Source organism: Pimephales promelas, chromosome 22, assembly GCF_988280905.1.
Source record: "Pimephales promelas chromosome 22, fPimPro1.hap1.1, whole genome shotgun sequence".
In the NCBI taxonomy this organism is placed as follows: domain Eukaryota; kingdom Metazoa; phylum Chordata; class Actinopteri; order Cypriniformes; family Leuciscidae; genus Pimephales; species Pimephales promelas.
This window is the reverse complement of record NC_142790.1, coordinates 3,291,135-3,302,750: the sequence shown is the minus strand read 5'-3', so window position 1 is coordinate 3,302,750 and position 11,616 is coordinate 3,291,135. Positions and strand designations below refer to the sequence as shown.

Below are 11,616 nucleotides of genomic sequence, written 5' to 3'. Positions count from 1 at the left end.
TGGCAGTAAGCACACTAGATAGTTTGGTGGACATGAGGATAAAAAGTACCCCATGTGTACAATTTAATAAACCATTGGATCTTTAATGTTGGGGACCTATTTTTCTGCAGGAGGTCCTGGACTTCTTATTCAGATACATGGCATTGTGGATTCTATTAAACATCAACAGATAAAAAATCAAAACCTAACACCTTCTGCTAGAAATCTTATTATGGGCCATGGTTGGATCTGCCATCTGGACAACGATCCAAGACAAACATCAAAATCAACACAAAAATTTGTTAGGGAGCACAAAATGAAGCTTCTGCCATGACCGTCCCAGAACCCTATAGAAAATGAGTGGTCCGAACTGAAGAGAAGCACAAACATGGATCTGGGAATCTGAAGGATCTGGAGAGTCTGTATGGAGGAATGGTCTCTGATCTCAGGTCAGGTGTTGTGCAAACACATCAGGCATTATAACAGAAAACTCAGAGCAGTTATCTTGGCAAAAAGAGATTGCAAAAAGGTATTTAATAAAAGGGTATGAGCAATTGTGGCCAACGTGTTTTGGAGAAAAACATTTATTTTATAATGTGATCCCACGTTACACATTAACAAACATACCTAGCAACCAGTATTAACTTTCACATAGTTACACATTAACCAACCTACCAGTATTAACTTTCACATGCAGTTACACATTAACCAACCTACCAGTATTAACTTTCACATGCAGTTACACATTAACCAACCTACCTACCTACCAGTATTAACTTTCACATACAGTTACACATTAACCTACCTACCAGTATTAACTTTCACATACAGTAACACATTAACCAACCTACCAGTATTAACTTTCACATGCAGTTACACATTAACCAACCTACCTACCTACAAGTATTAACTTTCACATGCAGTTACACATTAACCAACCTACCTACCTACCAGTATTAACTTTCACATACAGTTACACATTAACCAACCTACCTACCTACCAGTATTAACTTTCACATACAGTTACACATTAACCTACAAGTATTAACTTTCACATACAGTTACACATTAACCAACCTACCTACCTACCAGTATTAACTTTCACATACAGTTACACATTAACCTACCTACCAGTATTAACTTTCACATACAGTTACACATTTACCTACCTACCAGTATTAACTTTCACATACAGTTACACATTTACCTACCTACAAGTATTAACTTTCACATGCAGTTACACATTAACCTACCTACCTACCAGTATTAACTTTCACATACAGTTACACATTAACCTACCTACCAGTATTAACTTTCACATGCAGTTACACATTAACCAACCTACCAGTATTAATTTTCACATACAGTTACACATTAACCTACCTACCTACCTACAAGTATTAACTTTCACATGCAGTTACACATTAACCTACCTACCTACCTACAAGTATTAACTTTCACATGCAGTTACACATTAACCTACATACCTACCTACAAGTATTAACTTTCACATGCAGTTACACATTGACCTACCTATCAGTATTAACTTTCACATAGTTACACAAACCAACCTATCAGTATTAACTTTCACATAGTTACACATTAACCTACCTACCAGTATTAACTTTCACATACAGTTACACATTAACTTTCCCATAAAGTTACTCATTAACTTTCACATGCAGTTACACATTAACTTTCACATACAGTTACTCATTATCGTTCGCATGCTGTTACTCGTCATTTCACATGCAGGTACTCATCATTTTTCACAGGCAGGTACTCGTAAACTTTCACATGAAGCTACTCGTAAACTTTCGCTTGCAATTACTCAACAACTTTCTCACGCAGTTACATATCGATTTTCACTGCAGTTACACATTAGCTTTCACATGCAGTTACACATCAACTTTCACAAGCAGTTACTCGTCGCCTTTCGCATGCCCGTTACTCATTAACTTCGCTTGCAAGTTACTCATTAACTTCAGTGCAGTTACTTATCATTTCACATGCAGCTACTCATAAACTTCGCTTACAAATTACTCATCAACTTTCAGATGCAGTTCCACATAAACTTTCTCTGCAGTTACACATAGACTTTCACATGCAGTTACCGGTTAACTTCGCTTGCAGTTACTCATTACCTTTCACATGCTTGCTACTCGTCTTTCACATGCAAGTACTCATATCTTTCACATGCAGCTACTCGTTACCTTTCGCATGCAGCTACTGGACATTTTCCGATGCAGTTACATATCGATTTTCACTGCAGTTACACATTAGCTTTCGCATGCAGTTACACATTAACTTTCACTGCAGTTACTCGTTGCCTTTCGCATGCAGCTACTCATTAACTTCGCTTGCAAGTTACTCATTAACTTCACGTACAGCTACTCACCATTTCACTGCAGTTACACGTTAAGTTCGCTTGCAAGTTACTCATACTTTCACCTCAAGTTACTCGTACTTTCACCTGCAGTTACACATTAATTATCACACGCAGTTACACATATGACTTTCGCAAGCATTTACTCAACAACTTTCACCAGCAGTTACACATTAACTTCCACTTGCAGCTACTCATAAACTTCATCTGCAGATACTCATCACAGTAACATGCACTTTACTCACCGACTTTCACCTGTAGTTACACATAGACTTTCACTGCAGTTACACATCAACTTCCACAGCAGTTACTAAATAACTTTCACATGCAGTTACACATTAACTTTCACATGCAGTTACTCATTAACTTTCACATGCAGTTACACATTAACTCTCACATACAGTTACACATTAACTAACATGCAGTTACACATTAACTCACATAGATACACATTAACTTTCACATGCAGTTACACGGTAACACTTTACAATAAGGTTCGTTAGTTAACATTAGTTAACTACATTAGTTAATATGAACTAATAATGAATAGCACATATACAGCATTTGTTAATCTTTGTTAATGCTATTTTCAACATTTACTAATACTTGATTAAAATCTTGTTAACATTAGTTAATGCACCGTGAACTAACATGAACAAACAATGAACAGCTGTGTTTTCATGAACTAACATTAACAAAGATGAACAAATGCAGTAACAAATGTATTGCTCATGGTTAGTGCATGTTAGTAAATACATTAACTAATGAACCTTATTGTAAAGTGTTACCAGTTACACATTGTCGGTTAAAAACAAGAAAGTGGCTAGTAAACACGTCGAGTGGCTGGTCGATTTAGAAATCCACAGTGGCCGCCGGTGGACAAAAGAGTTGATTTCCATCCCTGCTTGGTAATGTCAAGGTGTCATAACAAAGACATCTCAAACAATGTCATATTTGCATTAAAACTTTCATAACTGAGCAAAAGACACTTAATGACAGTTGTCACAAACATGCATAAACCTTCCTTCATATTCATAACATACGTCATGTTAGTCTTATGCATACCCCTTCAAGTAACGTGTTACCAAAGAATGAATCTCAGACAGTTCATAAGAGAAACGTGTGCAGGATTCCGTGTTGCAAGAATGCTGTCTTGACGAAGCCTAACTTGCTTCATAAATGTAATATATTTTTTAATATTTAATTTATCAGTCAGAGCAGGAATCAAGGCTACATTCGAATAAACAAAGCCAGCGGAGCGATTATCTCGGTCCATCTTGAGGAATGAAAACGGTTGAACCAAAGAACGTATATTGACAAAAAGTGAACGCTCCACTGCAACACAAGTATTTTGCAGTATTATCTTATATTAATGACCGTTAAAACAAAACTATGTAAACAAAAAAAACAGCCACTGTTCAAAGTGGCAATTAAAGTTATAGGATAACAGACAGCGCATCAATGATCATCATGTTTGTAGCATGATCCAGGGGATTAAAACGTACAAAATATATTTCAGGCCTAATGGAGCTGGTAACTAATATAGGTAGTAAATGTGTAAAGTTGCATACAACGGAAATACCATAGACTGTAAAAAAAATGGACAAAGCGTCTGTGACGTCACTCATAGACTTTCTGAAGAACAGGTTTGAGGCTGTTTATGGGGGGTATGGGCGGCGCCATATTAGAAAATCTTGAGAAATACAAAATACAAATGTTCAGAAATACAAATGTTTCAGAAAGGATACAGAGATGCGTCGTGTCAGATCATGGCCAAGACGTCCAATTCCACTCGGCGCAGCCCGTTATCAGCTGTCAATCAAAGTTAACCGCCCTTATTTTTCATACATTTTATATCCAAATACGATCTAAACTAACGAGTCAGAAAAAAATTCACTCACCTCACAGTTGTCAGGCACTCAGAACCTATCGAAAAATACAATAAAAGTCAAACTGTAAACATATGAATTGATGCTGTGAAAACGGACATTTTAATGTGAGGTCTATGGATATTCACCCCCTTTTGGGACCGACCTCTAGCGGATTTTCGATGTATTGCAGTTTTTCCCACTTCCGGGTAGGCTTCATTTTTCAGATTAGAATTTTGCCGCTTGGGAAACATTAGAAGAAAAAACTACCTCAAAAAACTGTTATCTATGCTGTTGTCCAGTAACTCCAGTTGGAATTTTCATCCCAAAATGGCGGCCGCGCTCCTGAAGCGCCACCTAGAGTTTTGCTTCTTGTTCTTCTATACTCTTTGGTTGAACTCTGACCAATAAGAGGATCGTTTTATACACGTGGCTTGCATAAACACATTTTGGTACGCTTTGAAATGTTGCCTTGTGAAAGCAAACCGAACGAGTAAAAAATTTAATCCGTGCATCAGAACAAAGAAAATGACCTACAGGTATGAAAATGCAGCCCTACACTGCAACCTATGGCATGAGTTGGGCTTTGCTAATCAAGTTTTCTGATAATCAAGTCATTTTGTGTGAAAAGACAATAGTCATGAAAACAGTGGACTTCCTTTTGGAAAAAAATACTTTGGGCATTTGGTTGGAGAGACGGTGCTCACAGAAGGCACATGCAAACTTTCTTTCTCAATTGGCTCATTTTGGCTTTCATGGGCTCTATAATAACATTTTCTACCTCATGAATTTCGCTGAAAATGAAATGAATATCTTCATAAATAGATATTAAAGGCTTTAGCTGTGCTTTGCCGCTGGAGTATATTAGAAACCCACATTTTGTTTAAGCCGAACAATCGGCTTAAACAAACGTGCGTGGGAGAGAGCAGACCTTGCCTATATCAGAGCAACTCAAAATTTCGACCCAAAAAAAAAAACGACAGTGGTACCCCTGTGGTTTTTTTTTTCGGTGTGAAAGAATAAGTTTCTCCAATCTTCTTGAAAATCTGGATTCTGATAGAGGGCCATGGGACTTAGACCTGAGTGCAAAAATGGAGGCTCTAGACCCTTCCACGCTGAGATATTGAGATCCCACGTAGCATTTATGCCATTATAAATATCTCAATATCTCAGCTCTGGAAGGGTCTAGAGCCTCCATTTTCGCACTCAGGTCTAAGTCTCATGGCCCTCTCTCAGAATCCAGAGTTTCAAGAAGATCAGAGAAACTCAAAATTTCGACTCCAAAAAAAAAAAAAACGACAGTGGTACCCCTGTCATTTTTTTTTTCGGTGCGAAAAAATAAGTTTCTCCAATCTTCTTGAAACTCTGGATTCTGATAGAGGGCCATGAGACTTAGACCTGAGTGCGAAAATGGAGGCTCTAGATCCTTCCAGAGCTGAGATATTGAGATCCCACGTAGCATTTATGCCATTGGGTTCGTGGACGGTGGAATTATGGGACGGTGTTGGTGCTACGGACTCAGAGGTCCTAGCTGAGTGCAGTAAAATAGTTTTTATCATGACAGGAACTTTAATTAAAATGTCCCAAAAAAAAAAACCACTACCAAAATCCCCATTCAATAGATTGCCGGTGGGACCGCGTCCAATTGCAGCATATTGAATGAACTGCGGAAAAACTTTAAAAAAATGCAGTGGGTTATTGGACAAATAGGGGGCATGGCCCGGAAGTGGTAACGGGACGTTTGGTAAATATAGTGGCGCTGACGAAGCGGTGGTCGGTTGGAGACCTCCAATGATTCCACGCTCATTCACGGCATCATCAAGCTATGCCTTTGTTTAGAATAAGCGACTTCTAGTGGCGAAACTTACATACTGTGCCTTTAATACAGAATCAAGAATTAACACCAACCTCTTTGTTCTTCAGTATGTTTCATTCTGCAGTGTTCTGGATCTCATATTCTCAGTGTCCTTCAATAAACTCTGTGTTTGTGTCAGCTCTTCCTGATGCTCGTCTTCACTTGTAGCTGAGGGGAATATTCCGTTTATTGGTGAACTGCAGTGGGGGGAGCTTCACTGAAGGAGGAGTTTCACTGGAGGAGGAGGAGCTTCACTGAAGGAGGAGTTTCACTGGAGGAGGAGGAGCATCACTGAAGGAGGAGATCTGACAAAATCAATAAGAAAACACATACTGAGTTAGTTTTTATACTAATTTACACATTTTAAATGTTTATGCCCACCTTTTCTATCTAGTAAAGTAGGGCTGGGCGATAAAACGATAACGATAATTATCGCGATATAATTTTCCTCGATAAAACGATATCAAGGATATGGTCGATAAATGTTCGATAATATTTATGCGTCAAAAAAGCGGAACGAAACTCATTTAAACCGCGCGGAGCATTTATCCGCTCGGCTCAAAGTCCAAACGGCAGTGCATTGAGCGGAGCGCGAGCTCACGCAGACGCGCCTCTGATCGTTTTGCTCACGAGATCCAGTGAGAAGCACTTGAGTTCAGCGAAGAACACAAATGTCAAGTTTAAACCAGTTTAAAGGCAGATTAAACACCGCTGACAAAAAGGAGAAACACTGCGTGCAACGATACAGTCAGAATCTAAATTACTGAATCCATTTAGCCTACCATGGATTTACTGTAAGGTTAGCCTGGTAATATTAACTGCACCATGAAATGTGGGATATACATATTGAATTGTATAATATTATTAATGTTGACAATGTATTATGACTAATGGAATATAAGTACAGTATTTAATAATGTATTTAGCTGTCAGGCTATTGTTTTTCATTAAAAAAATACAGAAAACAAAGTTATGCCATGATAGTGAGGAGCTAAGTTATATGCTATACCTGGTTTTATCTGTGGTTATCATGATCTAAATGCATGATACTGAATGACCAATGGTTAATTTGAATGCAACTCAAACAGTCAGAATATTACTTTTTACCAAATAAAAATGTGGTTGTTACATAAGAAAAAAAAAAAAACAGATACTGTTTTTGTTACTGAACATAAATTTAAAGAGTAGTTTAAAAACACAATTAACACTCTGGTTTATACAACTTTGTTGCAAAAATCTGCCTTTAAACTTGAAAAAAAAATAAATATTTGACATATATCGTGATAATTATCGATATCGACTGATATTAAAAAAATTATCGTGATAATTTTTTTTGGCCATATCGCCCAGCCCTATAGTAAAGTAACTTTAAGTTAATTAATCTCAAAGGTCTGATTTCACAGACAGGGATTGGATTAAGCCAGGAATAGGCCTTTGTTCAATTAGGGCATTTAAGTAGCTTTTGGGCTAGGGGTGTAACGATACCCTCATGTTAGGATTCGATATATATCATAATAGTGAACTCCGAATATCGAATGATATTGCGATACTGCAAGACATATGGTAAAAGGTAAACAAAGAAATTACTGTTGATTAAAATGCTAAATTTGGTATTACATTGGGAGTGGAAATGAAAAGGTTTGGACTTGGTGCTGGGAAACCAATGCACAGGACCACAGACACCGGAATAAAAAGAATTCATGATTCTGAAGCTGAAAATACAGAATTATATTTAGATTTAGATTTTATTGGTAACATAGGACATTTGGCATTATCAGGACTGACAAATATCCCCTCATTGCTTTATTATACTCAACATAATACAGTAGTTTAATGTAGTACCACCGACACTAAAACTCTATAAACTTGAATTTTTTTGCATACAGTAATTTTCATTTTGGGTGAACTACACTCAAAACCGATTGTTACTATCCGCGCAGCGCCCTGAACACGCACTAAATGTACACTATCTTGAATACCGCATTGGAGCGTATCCCATCATGCATTAGGTGCGGGAACTCACATGCACTGAAATCACAAGATGATGAGGAAAACATTCCACTGTAAGTTAAATGAACTACATTTTACATGTAATTTGGTAGAAAAACACATTGTTAAAGTGTCATTATAATGTTGCAAAGTTGAGTATGGTATGTGTATTTTGCACATTTGCATCACTTAATTAAAAGCACCATATTTTTTAATTATGCCTTTTGTTACATTGGGACTACTAACCAGACATTGTTGATTTTAAAATGCAAAGAATTGAAAATTTAAATAAAGCTCTGTAAACACTTGCATTTTTGTGTCACTATAAGTGTGTCCCATTGGGTAATCTAGTCATCACACCTACTTGAACACTTGGGCTAAACGCAGGAAATACCTACATCGTGCAAGTACACAAGTGCAAAGACCGCAAGTGTGGTCCTTTAAAAAACATTACTAATGTGCATCTTGAGACCAAACAATGGCACTGACATTTTGCTGCTAGAAACAGATTGTTACAGACTGTATACTGAAAGAATAAAAGTGGTCTAATGTTAAAATATTATTTCTCAAATGATACAGTAAAATTGCAGGAACATAAAGAATAATCAAACCCATCTTTATCAAACATTGTAATTCGCCGATATCAATAGTTCATTTTCTACAACTATGTTACACATCTAGAAAGGAGCAGATGTCGTTTCTGGTGCAACACATTTTATATTGGGGCTTTGCATGCAATCCTGCAAGACAGATTTAACAGTACACAGTCAATCATCAGTGGAGCATCTCAATTTGGTGTGTTATCTGCTCGTCTCTGCATTAACTGCTATATTGTGCGCATTCTCACATTCAGTATGACATTTAATAATTGCTCATTATAACATTCCCTGTTGCTCACTAACCTAAATTAACATTCACTTCAGTTTGCAAATCAAACATGTGAACATACAGTATATCTCGCCCCATATCAAAAATAACAAATAACCCTTGTTAAACTTAATTTGAACCTATACATTTCCCTTTGTCTGTTAAACACTTTCCAAAGTACATACATTCTCTTTCTCAGCATGACTTGTTAACTCTAAATAACACATTACACTTTAACGCTCTCTTATGTCATATTTCACGACTCTTTTATACCATTATCGAGCAAATCACTTCGTTTGAGTTTCCCTTAAAGGGTCATTCCACCTCTGGAAAGATTCATGTGTATTTAAAATGGGTAATTTATGTAGAAGAAATGTGGAATTATTTTTGAATTTAGAGCTTTCTAGACTGAGAAAAGACAGAAAATGTATTTTTGGCTTATGTGGATGAAATACAACAACTCCCAGAATGCACTTGCTTCGCTGCCCTAGGAGGCCACGCCTATCGGTAAACGCACAGTAGGTAAACAACAAGTCTAGGCTAGTGAGTCTCCGTGATGCGTCTGCCTGAAAATGCGTTTCGAGATCGCCCAATATTCCCGGGATTCGGCTTTTGCGTTGTACAGTCGTCATTCACCATGTTTACTGTGGCGAGCGGGACAAGTGAGAGCTGTGTGGAGAACGACGCGAGGCCGGTGGCGTGATTACCGATGAGCGGCAACTGAGACGTAAGTTACTGGTCTTGTATCTCTCACGGAGGAGCGGGAATTTTCTTAGCAATGTTAAAACCCACATCAACCGATCACTTGTTTAGCGTTCATGTAAACACTACTCAGATTCAGCAATCAGAATGAATTCAGTTAGATTAAAACAAAAGCTGTAACTACAGAAAGCAAAAGCTGAATCCCGGACATCGATGGCCGGACATATCCGGGAAAAAGAGGATGGTAACACCTAAAGCTATAACTCAGCTTTCTCCACAGGACAACAGCCTGCTAGCTTAGCTTCCAAAAAAGATGTGTAATGCCAATCCTACATAATGCATCCGTCTGCGTATTCAGTACCTTCGTCCATATTTTCAAAACATTTCTGCGGTGAAATCAGACGCACTGGCACTGATCTGTGATAGGTCTGTTAGCACATTAGGTCCAACCCCCTATGGGTGGGTTTGAAAGGGTGAGATCTTGTGCTTGTAGTTTTTCCAGAAATCCCCCTTTCTTATACTTCCTCCTACTATGACATAAAATGACGAATTTTGTGCCTTTGTAGGAGGAAGTGAAAAAGGTCAATAGCAGATTTCTCTCGTCTCAGGGGAAAATGAGAAAGTGTTGCACGACCATTAGAGGGGTTTCACCGACGTCACGTTCTGGGCGGTAACCCGGATGCGCGGCCATTTTGGAGGTACTCGGTGTAAACAACTGAATGGAGCACAATGGAGTATTGTGCACTTTGGATACTTTAAGTGAATTATAGCCATGTCTAAACAACTGAAAAGCTCACCAAAACGCATCCAAGATGCAAAGGCATATAGGGAAGGACTTGGGCCACAAGAAAAGGCGCGATATTTTGAGAAATTACGATTTATTGGCGGTGCAGATCCCTGCGAGTTAGCTCCCTCTTCTTAGATCCATGACAACCCGGTGATTCTTCCTTCAGTTGCATATCCTGATATATTGAATTGTGCACCTTTTCTGTAATTGTGATATGTTCTTTAAATATTTTTGGCATTTGTTTTTTAGTTGGTGATATTTTTGTAAAGCTATTTTGACAAATAAAAGTTATACTCTCAAGTTACATACAAAATTGTGTTTACAGTTAGTGTATTGCACTATATTACACTGTATAATTTATAGTAGTGTAAAGTGTAAGTGTCCTGATAAAAGTCTTTTTTCTTTAATAAATCTGTGTTCTGTTGTGCTTTGCCAACCACAAGCGCCTCCTTTCCTCTGATAACTTCTGGCATTCATTCCTCTCCTTGGTTTTTAATAAATTTTGGAAGTCGATAATATTCCAAATGTTTTTCTCGGTTTTTCCTATTGGTACAACCTGAAACACGGCAATAATTAAACATTTTCCTTGACGACGTTCGAGATATAGCTCAGTGCCTATGCTTATTGTGATGCGGAGTGCCTCCAAAATGGCCGACTTCCGGTTTGATGACGCGTCGTGAAACCACTGGGTTTCTACAATGGAAAGATTAATGCAAATGGGTGGAGTTGCCCTTTAACTCTAATGTCTCCGCTGCATGCAACTTGCGCAAAATGGCGGACACCCGCGAACTCCACGTGTGTTACTGAACTCGCGTCACTTAAACTATTATTTTACCCATCAATATCACACAACCTTTAAATAACAGTACTGTGCATACTGTCTTTCTATCTCCATTGCATAATACCAATTATCGTTTCACATACGAAGTTTCATTGCCGCATTGTTTCTGATCACGCTCTATCCACGGGTGATAACAATTTCGTGCTCAAAACTTACGTTACTTAACATAAATCCTAAATACTCAAATACTAAACATCACTGTTCGTGGACCCATTTGACTTATAATAGACACAAGTAATCTTACCTGCAAAAAAGATATAACAGTAGCAACACAGTCAATCACCGCTAGTTGCACGTGGCCGCCATTTTGGATTTCTGATCCGTGAGCGGTCGGACACTTCC

The 11,616-nt window shown here is 38.0% G+C and overlaps 1 long non-coding RNA gene across 1 annotated transcript; it reads right to left on the bottom strand.

Moving 5' to 3' along the window:
* Nucleotides 1–545: 545 nt before the first annotated feature.
* On the bottom strand, nt 546–11,473 carry LOC148969506 (uncharacterized). Its single transcript, XR_016149401.1, has 5 exons — nt 10,008–11,473; nt 6,142–6,393; nt 4,267–4,291; nt 4,114–4,177; nt 546–3,269 (listed from the first exon to the last, which is right to left on the bottom strand). It is a non-coding gene; the product is annotated as an uncharacterized LOC148969506 (long non-coding RNA).
* Nucleotides 11,474–11,616: the final 143 nt, after the last annotated feature.